Source organism: Loxodonta africana, chromosome 4 (genome assembly GCF_030014295.1).
Source record: "Loxodonta africana isolate mLoxAfr1 chromosome 4, mLoxAfr1.hap2, whole genome shotgun sequence".
NCBI classification, from domain to species: Eukaryota; Metazoa; Chordata; class Mammalia; order Proboscidea; family Elephantidae; genus Loxodonta; species Loxodonta africana.
Window position 1 is genome coordinate 74709761 of NC_087345.1, and position 12120 is coordinate 74721880.

At 39.7% G+C, this 12120-nt stretch overlaps 1 protein-coding gene across 7 annotated transcripts in view; it reads right to left on the reverse strand.

Moving 5' to 3' along the window:
- USP15 (ubiquitin specific peptidase 15) overlaps positions 1-12120 on the reverse strand; it is a 139238-nt gene that overhangs the window by 108561 nt on the left and 18557 nt on the right. The window lies entirely within an intron of this gene.

Below are 12120 nucleotides of genomic sequence, written 5' to 3' on the forward strand. Positions count from 1 at the left end.
GCTCAAGCATAACAACGCTCATGAGCATTGCAGGACTAGGCAGGGTTTTGTTCTGTCGTACACAGGGCTGCTATGAGTCAGAACCGACTCAACGGCACCTAACAATAACAACACTCCTCACTCATCAACTATCTCATTATCTGGCATTTTGCATTTATGACGATAACAAAAAAATCTACCACCTCACTATTTTGCACATTAACGATGCACATCTGGCAGTAACGAGCGCCGAAGTGCAAGCCAAGAGTAACGCTGTCTGTGATGACTAAGGTTACGTGTCAACTTGGCTGAGGCATGATTCTCAGTGGTTTGGCGGCTATGTAATGATTTAGTCATCCTCCATTTTTGCATAACATTGATTTTTCACCCAATGACCTGGTCTTTGGAACCTAAACATGTTGATAAGTGACGAGTGGTGAGGAGTGGGTATAATAAGTATTCAATAAAATACCTATCAATGGGGTCCTAAATGCCAACAAGCAGCCATCTAAAATACATTAATTGGCCTCAACCCACCGGGAGCAAAGGCAAAGGAAGAACACCAAGGTCACACGACAACTAAGAACCCAAGAGACAGAAAGGGCCACTTGAACCAGAGACCTACAATATCCTGAGACCAGAAGAACTAGTTGGTGCCCGGCCACAATCGATGTCTGCCCTGTCAGGGAACACAACAGACAACTCCTGAGGGAGCAGGAGACCAATGGGATGCAGACCCCAAATTCTCATTAAAAGACCACACCTAATGGTATGATTGCGACTAGAGGAATCCCAGAGACAATGCTCCCCAGAACTTCTGATGGCACAGGACAGGAACCATCCCCGAAGACAAATCATCAGGCATGAAAAGGACTGGTCAGTGGGGGGGAGAGAGATACTGATGAAGAGTGAGCTAATTAAATCAGGTGGACACAGGAGAGTGTGTTGGCAACTCTTGACTGGAGGGGGGATGGGAAGATAGAGAGAGAGGGAAGAAGGTAAAATTGGCACGAAACGAGAGACTGTAAGGGCTGACTCAATAGGGGGAGAGCAAGTGGGAGAAGGGAGTAAGATGTATGTAAACCTACATGTGACAGACTGATTGGAATGGTAAATGTTCACTTGAAGCTTAATAAAAATTAAAAAAAAAAAATACCTATCAATGGAAGAAAAACTTAAGTAGTAATCATACCTATCAAAAGAAAATTTAAAATACAAAGTGGTAAAATATAAAGAAATATGAAAAATGGTTCTCTTGTAAGAAACCTGCAAACACAGTATGTTCATTTTTACACATTTTCCTGTATATATCTTTTTGGGGATAGGGAAAACTGGTTATTAAAAGGTTTGAAAGGTTGATTATAATAATTATAATAAATCTTTTAAAAAATTTTAAAACAATTAGCTTCTTTACCAACAAATGTTAATAATAATACTGTCTCTGTTCCTCACATAGTAGTAAAATCTGCGGGGGTAAGCAGCATTGGTTTCTGATCGATTCAAAAGTGTGACACATGAAGTACCATAAGCATTACTGAAACTATATTCATCTTATTTTCCAATACCCAGAATTAACTTCTCATCAATCAAAATAAAGGTTTATTAGCAAAGAAAGCATAAAAAACATAAATCTAGACAACTTTACAAATTTATTCTGACTCTATCATGAAATATTGCTGTGCTACTGGTTCATAATTCTTTTAAATTTATTTTCCAGAAACCTTTTCCCCATATTTTACCAGGTACAATGGCAAAAAAAAATCAAAAGTACAGGTTAATGAGCTGTTTAAAAATCATATTGTAATAATATAGGTAACAAATTTTTTAGGAGATCACCTTTCTAATATTTCTGCACTTACTACACACAGTACTATAAGAATGAAAACCTACAGTTATGTATGAAAGCAGCTGAAGCAAAGGCAGTGAACTAACAAAAGCTTACAATTTTTAAAGAATATTTATCAGTACTTTGATACCTATGGGTGGGTATGAAGTATTGGCTATGTACTAGTAAATACTCCAAACCCACTGTCAGGGTTATATAACTGAAAACCTCCAATTTAAGATTTGTGAGAAAAAAAGAGCTGAGGACTAAGTCTTCAGAAAAACATTTTTTTTTTCTCTAAAATAAAATATGCTAGACTAGCAATGGTTTTATGCATTAAATTGACAATAAGGAAAATTATAGTTAATTGTATATCATCCACTAAAACAATGCTTATGCTTCCTCCCTTGCCTTTTTAAACAAGATACTCTGACATTTTATTTGGTTTCCTGCAAAGAAATGTCTCACTATGTGGCATTTGTTCTATTCCATCCATATATTTGTCTATCCTTGTGCCAATTTCATAATGTCTTAATTACTTTAATCTTGGTGTTTTTTAGGCCAAGTCCCTGCCTCCCCCCAGCTTGTTGTTGTTCTTGCAAATTGTCTTAGCTATCCTTGGCTATCTGCTTTTTCATAAAACTTTTAGAATCAGTTTATCAAGTTCCACAAAAAAACTCTATTAAGATTTTTACCGGAATTGCACTGAACTTGTAATTTGGGAAGAACTGCCATCTTTATAATATGAAGTCTTCTCATGTACAGGCATGGCAGATCTCTCCATTTACTCAGGTATTATTTAATGTCTTTCATTAAAGTGTTATCATTTTTTCCCATAAAGATATTATACCCACTCCTCACTTATCGACATGGTTAGGTTCCAAAGACCAGATCATTATGCGAAAATCATAGTTATGCAAAAATGAATGACCACATCAAATCACAAAAAGCAGGATGACTACATCATTACATAGCTGCCAAATTGTATCACTATATAACAGCCAAAAAACTGAGAATCATTGTCCAGTCTTGCTGACACATAATCTTAACCATCAAAGCTAGAGTTACTCTTGTCTTACAACTCGGCATCTGTTACAGCCAAGACATACACTATTAATGCACAATACGGTTGGATAGATTTTTTACTATTGTCGTTAATGTGAAATGTCGGATAATGAGTCGATAACTAAGGAGTAAGTGTACTTATTTTTGTTATGATTTATCCCTAGGAACCTTATAGGTTTTTGCTATTCTGAATTTTACTTTTTTTTTCTTTAATCATGTTTTATAACTGTTGTTGATACATAGAAATGATTAATTTTATAAACTGCTTACTCTTATATCCAGCAGCCTGCTACACTCTTAATTCTATTTCTTTGTAGATTCTCTTGGACTTTTCTATGTAAAAGGTCAAAGTGCTGCAAATAATATGTTTTACCTTTTCCTTTCTAATTCTATTCCTACCTTTCTTACCTAATCATTGGCTGAAGGAGCCCTGGTGGTACTCAGCTGCTAAAGATCAGTGGTTTGAACCCACCAGTGGCTCTGTGGGAGAAAAGACCTGCTGGTCTGCTCCCATGAAGATTAAAACCAAAAAACAAAACCCAGTGCCGTCGAGTCGATTCCGACTCATAGCGACCCTATAGGACAGAGTAGAACTGCCCCATAGAGTTTCCAAGGAGCGCCTGGCGGATTCGAACTGCCGACCCTTTGGTTAGCAGCTGTAGCACTTAACCACTACACCACCAGGGTTTCCCATGAAGATTACAGCCTAGGAAATCCTATGGGCAGCTCTACTCTGTCATATAGGATCTCTAAGAGTCAGAATTGACTTGATGGCACATAACAACTATTACTGACTAGGACTTCTAAAATAATACAGGTGAAGAGACTGAAAACATCATTGGTCTCCATTTAAATGGAAATAATTTTAAAGTTTTACCACTATGTAAGATATTTGCAGTATGTTTTTGATAAATACTGTTTATTAAGTTCAAGATGTTCCCTTCTATTCAACATTTGTTTAGACCATCACGAATAAGTGATAAATGTGATAAAAAATTTTATGAACTTATCAAGATTTTTCTCCTTTACTTTGCTGTACAAAATTAAAGAAGCTTTTGTTCTTCTAGGAGCCCTGGTAGCACAGTTGTTAAAGTGACTGACTGCTAACCAAAAGGTCCACAGTTCAAAACCACCAGCAACTCTGTGGGAGAAAGATGTGGCTATCTGCTTCCGTAGAGACTTATAGCCTCAGAAACTCTATGGGGTCGTTATGAGTCAGAAAAGACAGCAGTGGGCTTTACTTTGGTTTTTCTTCTTCCATTTTCCAAAAAAAGTAGTTTACAAGGACAGGGAATATCTGTTCCTTGAAGATTTGGTAGTACTTGCACATAAAACTGTTTGGGTATGCTCACTTTTGGGAGGGTAGATAATAATAACTCCCAATAATTTTCATAAGTACTTACTGGCTTTTGCTTTGAAAATGGACATGCACATTCCTCAATTAATTTCCATAAACAATTAATGACATATGCATAGAAAATGGAAATACAGACTTGACATAACAATACCACTATAATTTAAAGTGTCACTTATAAAGCTTACATTAAAAATTATTTGTGGAACAGCAACAAAATTCTACTTATATTTACTTGAGATATTTTTAAAAGATGGAATTTCATCTATTAAAGGGCTTAGTAAATCCTATACAGTTATATTGGAGGTTTGTACTTGACAGTATCCATCTGCTGCCATAAATTTGAAGGTCAACTCCTTTCACTAGATCTTGAAATGGCTACTTCCTGTATAATGATACTATCAGATGAAACTTTTCCATTTGATGAATATTTTTCAACACTTCCTTCAATTGAAAAAAGGTACCACGTCTCTATCAAAGGCCATCTTTATCTTTTTATAGAATTTTGTGGCAATGAAACACCAGGTAAATAGAAAAAACAGGAACATCTACTTCAGAAATAATGTGTAGTCTTGTTAGGTATATGTATGAAAAGCAACAAGATCAGATGGAGTAGACAAATGAAAAAAATTCTATTTTAAGGCATTTTTATAGATTTGCTGTACTATAAAAACTCTACCCCTAATTTATGAAACCTGCCAAAATTCTAAGAGTTCTCAATCTGAACACAGAAAGTGTGGAACAGAATCAATAAATCATAAAGACTACAAATAAGTGAACAAAGACCTGAATTTATACACCCTCAACAGCACTCTTTATCCTTGGTATCCCATCAGGGTCCAGATTTTAGCTTTTGAGTTCTTTTTTAAAGTTACAACTCTCTGTGAAGATTGATATTTCACGACTTTTGTTCTTCCTTAGGAGTCCTGGTGTGGCATCAACGGTTAAGCACTTTACTAGTTGAATGACTGGTAGTTCGAACCCACCCAGAGGTGCCTTGAAGACAAGCTTGGCAATCTGCTTCGAAAAAGCCACACCCTTGAAAACACTATGGAGCAGTTCTACTCTGCATACATCAGGTCTCCGTGAAACAGAACCGACTCGATGGCAACAAGAACATTCTTTCTTATCTCTAAGAAATATCAGGAGCCCTGGTCTGGTCTGCTCCTGCCTACCTAGCATTACTTTTCTTTGTGTTGAGATTCAGCTACAAGAACCCAAGAGCCTTCTTTCAGTTCTTTGACAGACCATTTTCCTGTCAAAAAAGGTTACTTCTGCCTAGAATATTCCCCTAGTCTCCTCAACAGCTAGTTAACTCCTATTATCTCTCAGATAGCTTAAATGTCACTTTCTCAAGGAAGTCTTCCATAAATCCCCCCAGTTTGGAAGAGGAAGAACAAGGTGGCAATCTCAGTCTACTAGATATCAAGACTCTTTATCAGGCAGTACAAATTATTTTTAATAATAATAAAATTTTTAACATTTGGGCTCTACTCTTGGGCCGGGTGCATACTTCTAAGCACTTTCATGTATTGGCTCATTTACTCCTTATATACAAAAAAAAATAAGCTACCCATAAAACCAAAAACCAAATCCATCGCCATCGAGTTGATTCCGACTCATAGTGACCTTATAGGACAGAGTAGAACTGCCCCATAAGGTTTCCAAGGAGTTGCCATGGTGGATTTGAACTGCCCACCTCTTAGTTGGCAGTCATAGCTCTTAACTGCTTCGTCACCAGGGCTCCAACATGAAGTAGGTATTATCATAATTTCATAGATGAGGTATAGAGGCACTGAGAAATTAACTTGCCCAAGGTTACAAAGTTAGTGGCAGAGCTGAGATTAAAAAAAACGTGAACAAAAAGACCAGTGAAAAACAGCACAAAGAAACAAGAACCAGACTCACATATATGTGGAGATATGCTATATGGCAAAAGCATCATTACAAACTTGTGGGGAATGATGGCTTATCTCTATAAAAAGCACTGGGACAGATGACTATGCAAACGGGAAAAAGAAATTAGACCTCTATCTCACATATGCAAACCCTGGTGGTGTGCTGGTTAAGAGCTACAGCTTATAACCAAAAGGCTGGCAGTTTGAATTCACCAGGCGTTCCCTGGAAACTCTACGGGGCAGTTCTACTCTGTCTCATAGGGTTGCTATGGGTTGGCATCAACTTGACGGCAGTGGGTTTTGGGTCAGGTATCTCACATACGCAATCAGTTCTGCTTTAATGTTTGTTTCAGAAACTTGGATATGTTACAATGTAGATTGATGTATTTGGGAACAATTTGAGTGTAACACGAATTTCAGTATATGTTTAAGCACTATTTCCACAACAAGTAGGGCGAGGACCAGGGTAAGGAAGCAAGATGCCTAGGAACCCAAGAGTCGGAGTCTCTTAAATTTTGTGCCCTAGGGACCTCACTTGCCTTACCCTAGTCCTAGCTCTGTTCCAGATACACTAGGTGAACTCAGAAAATTACCTAGCTGTACTGAGCCACGTAGGAATGCACACACACACCTCTAACACCTGCCCGCTACTTAAATCCGCCTTGTATACTAGGAACCACGTCCTCCACATCTGTTGTTATAACTTTCTGGCAGATTTCAGATTACTCTCCCTTCACCACTTCGCAGTAACTCACAAGTTGCAACTCTTTTGAATGCCACTTCCACAAGCAAACTTCTTTTTCAAGGTAACAAAACCCATCGCTGTCGAGTCGATTCTGACTACAGTCACCCTACAGGGTTTCCAAGGAGCAACTGGTAGATTCAAACTGCTGACCTTTTGGTTAGCAGCCAGAGCTCTTAACAGTTGTGCCACCAAGCCTCCTTTCAAGGTAAAGTGACATATTTATTGTAGTATTTATGTATTTTGTAATCATATGACATATATAATACCGGGTTACCATTTTTAGGTGTTTTTTTTTAACGTGTTACTGACAAAGCTTTTGAGTGTTGTGCCCCAACTCTCTTTTTCCTATATGCCCTGTGGTTTTTATTGTGTGATTTTACACAGCATGGAACACATGCCACATTACACCAGAAGGAACTGTACAAAAGTAAATTCCAGATGAACTAAAAACCTAAATGTGAAAATAAAAGTATAAATTTTTTAAATATAGGAGAAAATCTTTGTTACCTTAGAATATACAAAGTGTTACGACAAAAAGCAAAAACATCTTAAAGAAAACTTGCTGTTAAAAATGAAAAGCTTCTGTTCAACAAAAGACACCGCAAAGCCCAAGTAAAGCGATAAGATACAGACTGGGGAAAATACTTATACTGCATATAACCAATAAAGGATTAGACTCCAGAATATACAAACAACTCCTTTAAATTAGTTTTAAAAATAAAAAATGGAAAATTTACAGGATATGAATCAGAACAAAAAAACCAAACCCAGTGCCGTCGAGTCGATTCTGACTCATAGCGACCCTATGGGACAGAGTAGAACTGCCCCATAGAGTTTCCAAGGAGCGCCTGGCGGATTCGAACTGCCGACCCTTTGGTTAGCAGCCGTAGCACTTAACCACTATACCACCAGGGTTTCCCAGTGAATCAGAAGAGCCTTTAAACGTGTGAAAGATGCTCAACCTCATTGGCAACGGGGAAAATGCAAATTAACACTACAGAGACCTATGGTATCATTCCCAGGAAGTAAACACAAGCACATGCACATTGGTCGCGGATCCCAAAGGTGGTGAAGATGTGTAGGGGAGCCAGGACTGGTACACTCACTGCCTGCTGGTGGGAGGACGTGCAGGGGAGCCGGGACTGGTACACTCACTGCCTGCTGGTGGGAAGACGTGCAGGGGAGCCGGGACTGGTACACTCACTGCCTGCTGGTGGGAAGACGTGCAGGGGAGCCGGGACTGGTACACTCACTGCCTGCTGGTGGGAAGACGTGCAGGGGAGCCGGGACTGGTACACTCACTGCCTGCTGCTGGGAAGACGTGCCGGGGAGCCGGGACTGGTACACTCACTGCCTGCTGGTGGGAAGACGTGCAGGGGAGCCGGGACTGGTACACTCACTGCCTGCTGCTGGGAAGACGTGTAGGGGAGCCGGGAGTGGTACACTCACTGCCTGCTGGTGGGAAGACGTGTTGGGGAGCCGGGACTGGTACACTCACTGCCTGCTGGTGGGAAGATGTGTAGGGGAGCCGGGACTGGTACACTCACTGCCTGCTGGTGGGAAGACGTGTAGGGGAGCCAGGACTGGTACACTCACTGCCTGCTGGTGGGGCGTGAAGTGGAGAAACATGTGGGAATACCTATTAAAGATGCACACCATACAATTATTTAATGCCACTGCTAAGTTTCTACCCTATAGAAATCCCTGAACATACGAGAATAAAACTAAAAGAGTATGTCCTACAGCATAATTTATAAGAATAATAATTTGGAAAAAAAGCTAATATTCATTACTCATACTATGGAATACATTAAAAATTGAAACGAAACATAGAACTGCATGTATTAACATGGATAAATCTCAAAAATACAATGCTGAGTAAAAAAAAAAGTTAAAAAAGAACACATACAAAATAAACAAACATATTAACATAAATACAAATATAGTTTAACTACAGAAGTTTTTATGAAGCCTTGGTGGTGTAGTGGTTAAGAGCATGGCTGCTGACCAAAGGATCAGCGGTTCGAATCCACCAGCTGCTCCTTGGAAACCCTATAGGGCAGTTCTACTCTGTCCGATAGGGTTGCTATGAGTCAGAATTGACTCGACAGTGAGTTTGGTTTTGAAGGCTGCTGGGAATACCTCCCATGATTATTGGGAGGATCAAATACATGTGAAATGCTCAATAAATCAGAAACTTACTTAAAAATTTGTTATTCTGAGCATTTCAAAAAGGTCTAAATTTTATGGTGCTAAATATGCTAAAGACATCAAGAAAGATAATTTGTATTGTTGCCTGAACAGAGTAACTTCCAATAGCTCCAGAAAGTGGCGTGCACAAAACAAGCCACCATTCCTGATTTCTCAGCCCCTTGCAGATGTAGGATGGTACCCTGCATTCCTGGAGTGGCTGCTGGTGCCAGGGAATGCAGCAAAGACACTGCCCTCCAAAAATTTGGGCTTGTGCATTTTGGTCTGACTATTCCCTGAGGGACCAGCACAGACACTGACCTTTGTTTTGACATTATTTTGTTTCAGCCCCTTTGTGCCAAGCAGCTATGAGATTTAAAGAAAAAGGCACCCTTTTTTCGGTGGGTAGGAGAGATACAAACATTTAAAGAAGTATCTGTCAGGTCACTTGCTGATGACAGAAATAATGGAACGAAAGTGCTAGTGAGCACACCCAACAAGGAATACATACTTCGCAAAAACAGTCTAGAAAGGTCACTAAAACAACAGATGATTACAGCCTTCCACAAGCAAAAATCAGCAATCCCTGATGAAAGGGAGAATCTGATTTCCAATACTCAAAATGGCCAGCTCTCAAAATATTACAAAACATACAAGGAATAGGTAAGTACAGATCATTCACAGGAAAAAAGGAACTTGACAGAAAGCACTGGAAGCCTAGACATTGGAATTACTAGTCAAAGACATTAAGTCAATTGTCTTAAATATGCTCAGTGAGCTAAAGGAAAAAAAAAAAAAAAACCACGGACAAAAAGAAAACCAGGAGAACAATATATGAACAAATACATCTCAAGTGAAGAGATAGAAATTACAAAAAAGAACCAGGTAAAACTTCTGGTTATAAAAAGTACAATAGCTGAATAAAATTTACTAGAGGGTTTCACTAGTGTTCAATGTGTCAAATCTATTCTTGAGATGGTCTCCAAATTCAGGTGGGATATACTCAAGGTCATATTTTGGCTCTCGTGGACTTCCTCTGATTTTCCTCAGTTTCAGCTTGAACTTGCATATGAGCAATGGATGGTGTGTTCCACAGTCAGCCCCTCGCCTTGTTCTGACTGATGATATTGAGCTTTTCCATTGTCTGTTTGCACAGATGTAGTCAATTTGATTTCTGTGTGTTCAATCTGGCAAGGTCCATGTGTATAAAAAAGTAGCCACTTATGTTGGTGAAAGAAGGTATTTGCAATGAAGAAGTCGTTGGTCTTGCAAAATTCTATCATTCGCTCTCTGGCATTATTTCTATCACTAAGGCCATATTTTCCAACTACCGATCCTTCTTCGTTTCCAACTTTCACATTCCAATCGCCAGTAATTATCAATGCATCTTGACTGCATATTCAATCAATTTCAGACTGCAGCAGCTGATAAAAATCTTCCATTTCTTCATCTTTGGCTCTAGTGGTTGGTGCGTAAATTTGAATAATAGTCGTATTAACTGGTCTTCCTTGTAGGCATACGGATATGATCCTATCACTGACAGCGTTGTACTTCAGGATAGATCTTGAAACATTCTTTTTGACGATGAATGCAACACCATTCCTATTCAAGTTGTCACTCCCAGCATAGTAGACTATATGATTGTCCAATTCAAAATGGCCAAAACCAGTCCATTTCAGCTCATTAATGCCTAGGATATCGATGTTTATGCATTCCATTTCATTTTTGACGATTTCCAATTTTCCCAGATTCATACTTTGTACATTCCAGGTTCTGATTATTAATGGATGTCTGCAGCTGTTTCTTCTCATTTTGAGTCGCGCCACGTCAGCAAATGAAGGTCCCGAAAGCTTTACTCCATCCACGTCATTAAGGTCAACACTACTTTGAGGAGGCAGCTCTTCCCCAGTCATCTTCTGAGTGTCTTCCAACCTGGGGGGCTCATCTTCCAGCACTATATCAGACAATGTTCTGCTGCTATTTATAAGGTTTTCACTGGCTAATGCTTTTCAGAAGTAGACTGCTGGGTCCTTCTTCCCAGTCTGTCTTAGTCTGGAAGCTCAGCTGAAACCTGTCCTCCATGGGTGACCCTGCTGGTATCTGAATACCAGTGGCATAGCTTCCAGCATCACAGCAACATGCAAGCCCCCACAGTACGACAAACTGACAGACACGTGGGGGGATCAGTTCCTGGAGAAGTTCTGGAAATGGTGGTGCAAATGGCTGGGCATTTGACTGCTAGCTGAAGGGTTGGCAGTCCGAACCCACCCAGAGGTGCTTTGGAAGTAAGGACTGGTGATCTGCTTCCAAACAGTCCATCATGCTTGGCAGAGTACAGGGTCAGTGGAAAAGAGGAAGACCCTCAACGAGGTGGATTGACACAGTGACTGCAACAATGAGCTCAAGCATAACAATGATTGTAAGGATGGTTCAGGACCAGGCAGTGTTTCATCCTGTTGTGCATAGGGTCGCTATGAGTCGGAACCGACTCAACGGCACCTAACAACAACAAGAGGGTTTCAATGGCAGATTTGAGCAGGCAGAACAATCAGTAAACCTGAAGATAAGGCAATTGAAATTACATAGTCTGAGGAGCAGAAAGAAAACAGAATGAGGAAAAATGAACAGACCCTGAGAGACCTGAGGGACGACAGCATGAAGTGTACCAACATACACGTCATAGGAATCCCACAAGGAGAGAGATAAAGGGGAAGAAAAATACTTGAAAAAATAACGGCCCAAAGCTTCCCAAATCTGATGAAAGACATGAACATACACATCCAATAAGTTCAACAAACTCCAAACAAAAAACAAAACCAAACTCGTTGAGTTGATTCTGACTCATGGTGACCCCATGTGTTACAGACTAGAAGTTAGCTCCATATGGTTTTCTTGGCTGTAATCTTTATGGAAGAGATCACCAGGCCTTTCTTCCACTGCACCCCTGGATGGGTTCGAAACACCAACCACTTGATGAGTAGTCAAGTTCAAACTGATTATGTCATGCAGGGTACTCCAAGCGAGATAAACTCAAAGAGAACCGTGCCAAAACATTCTAATCAAA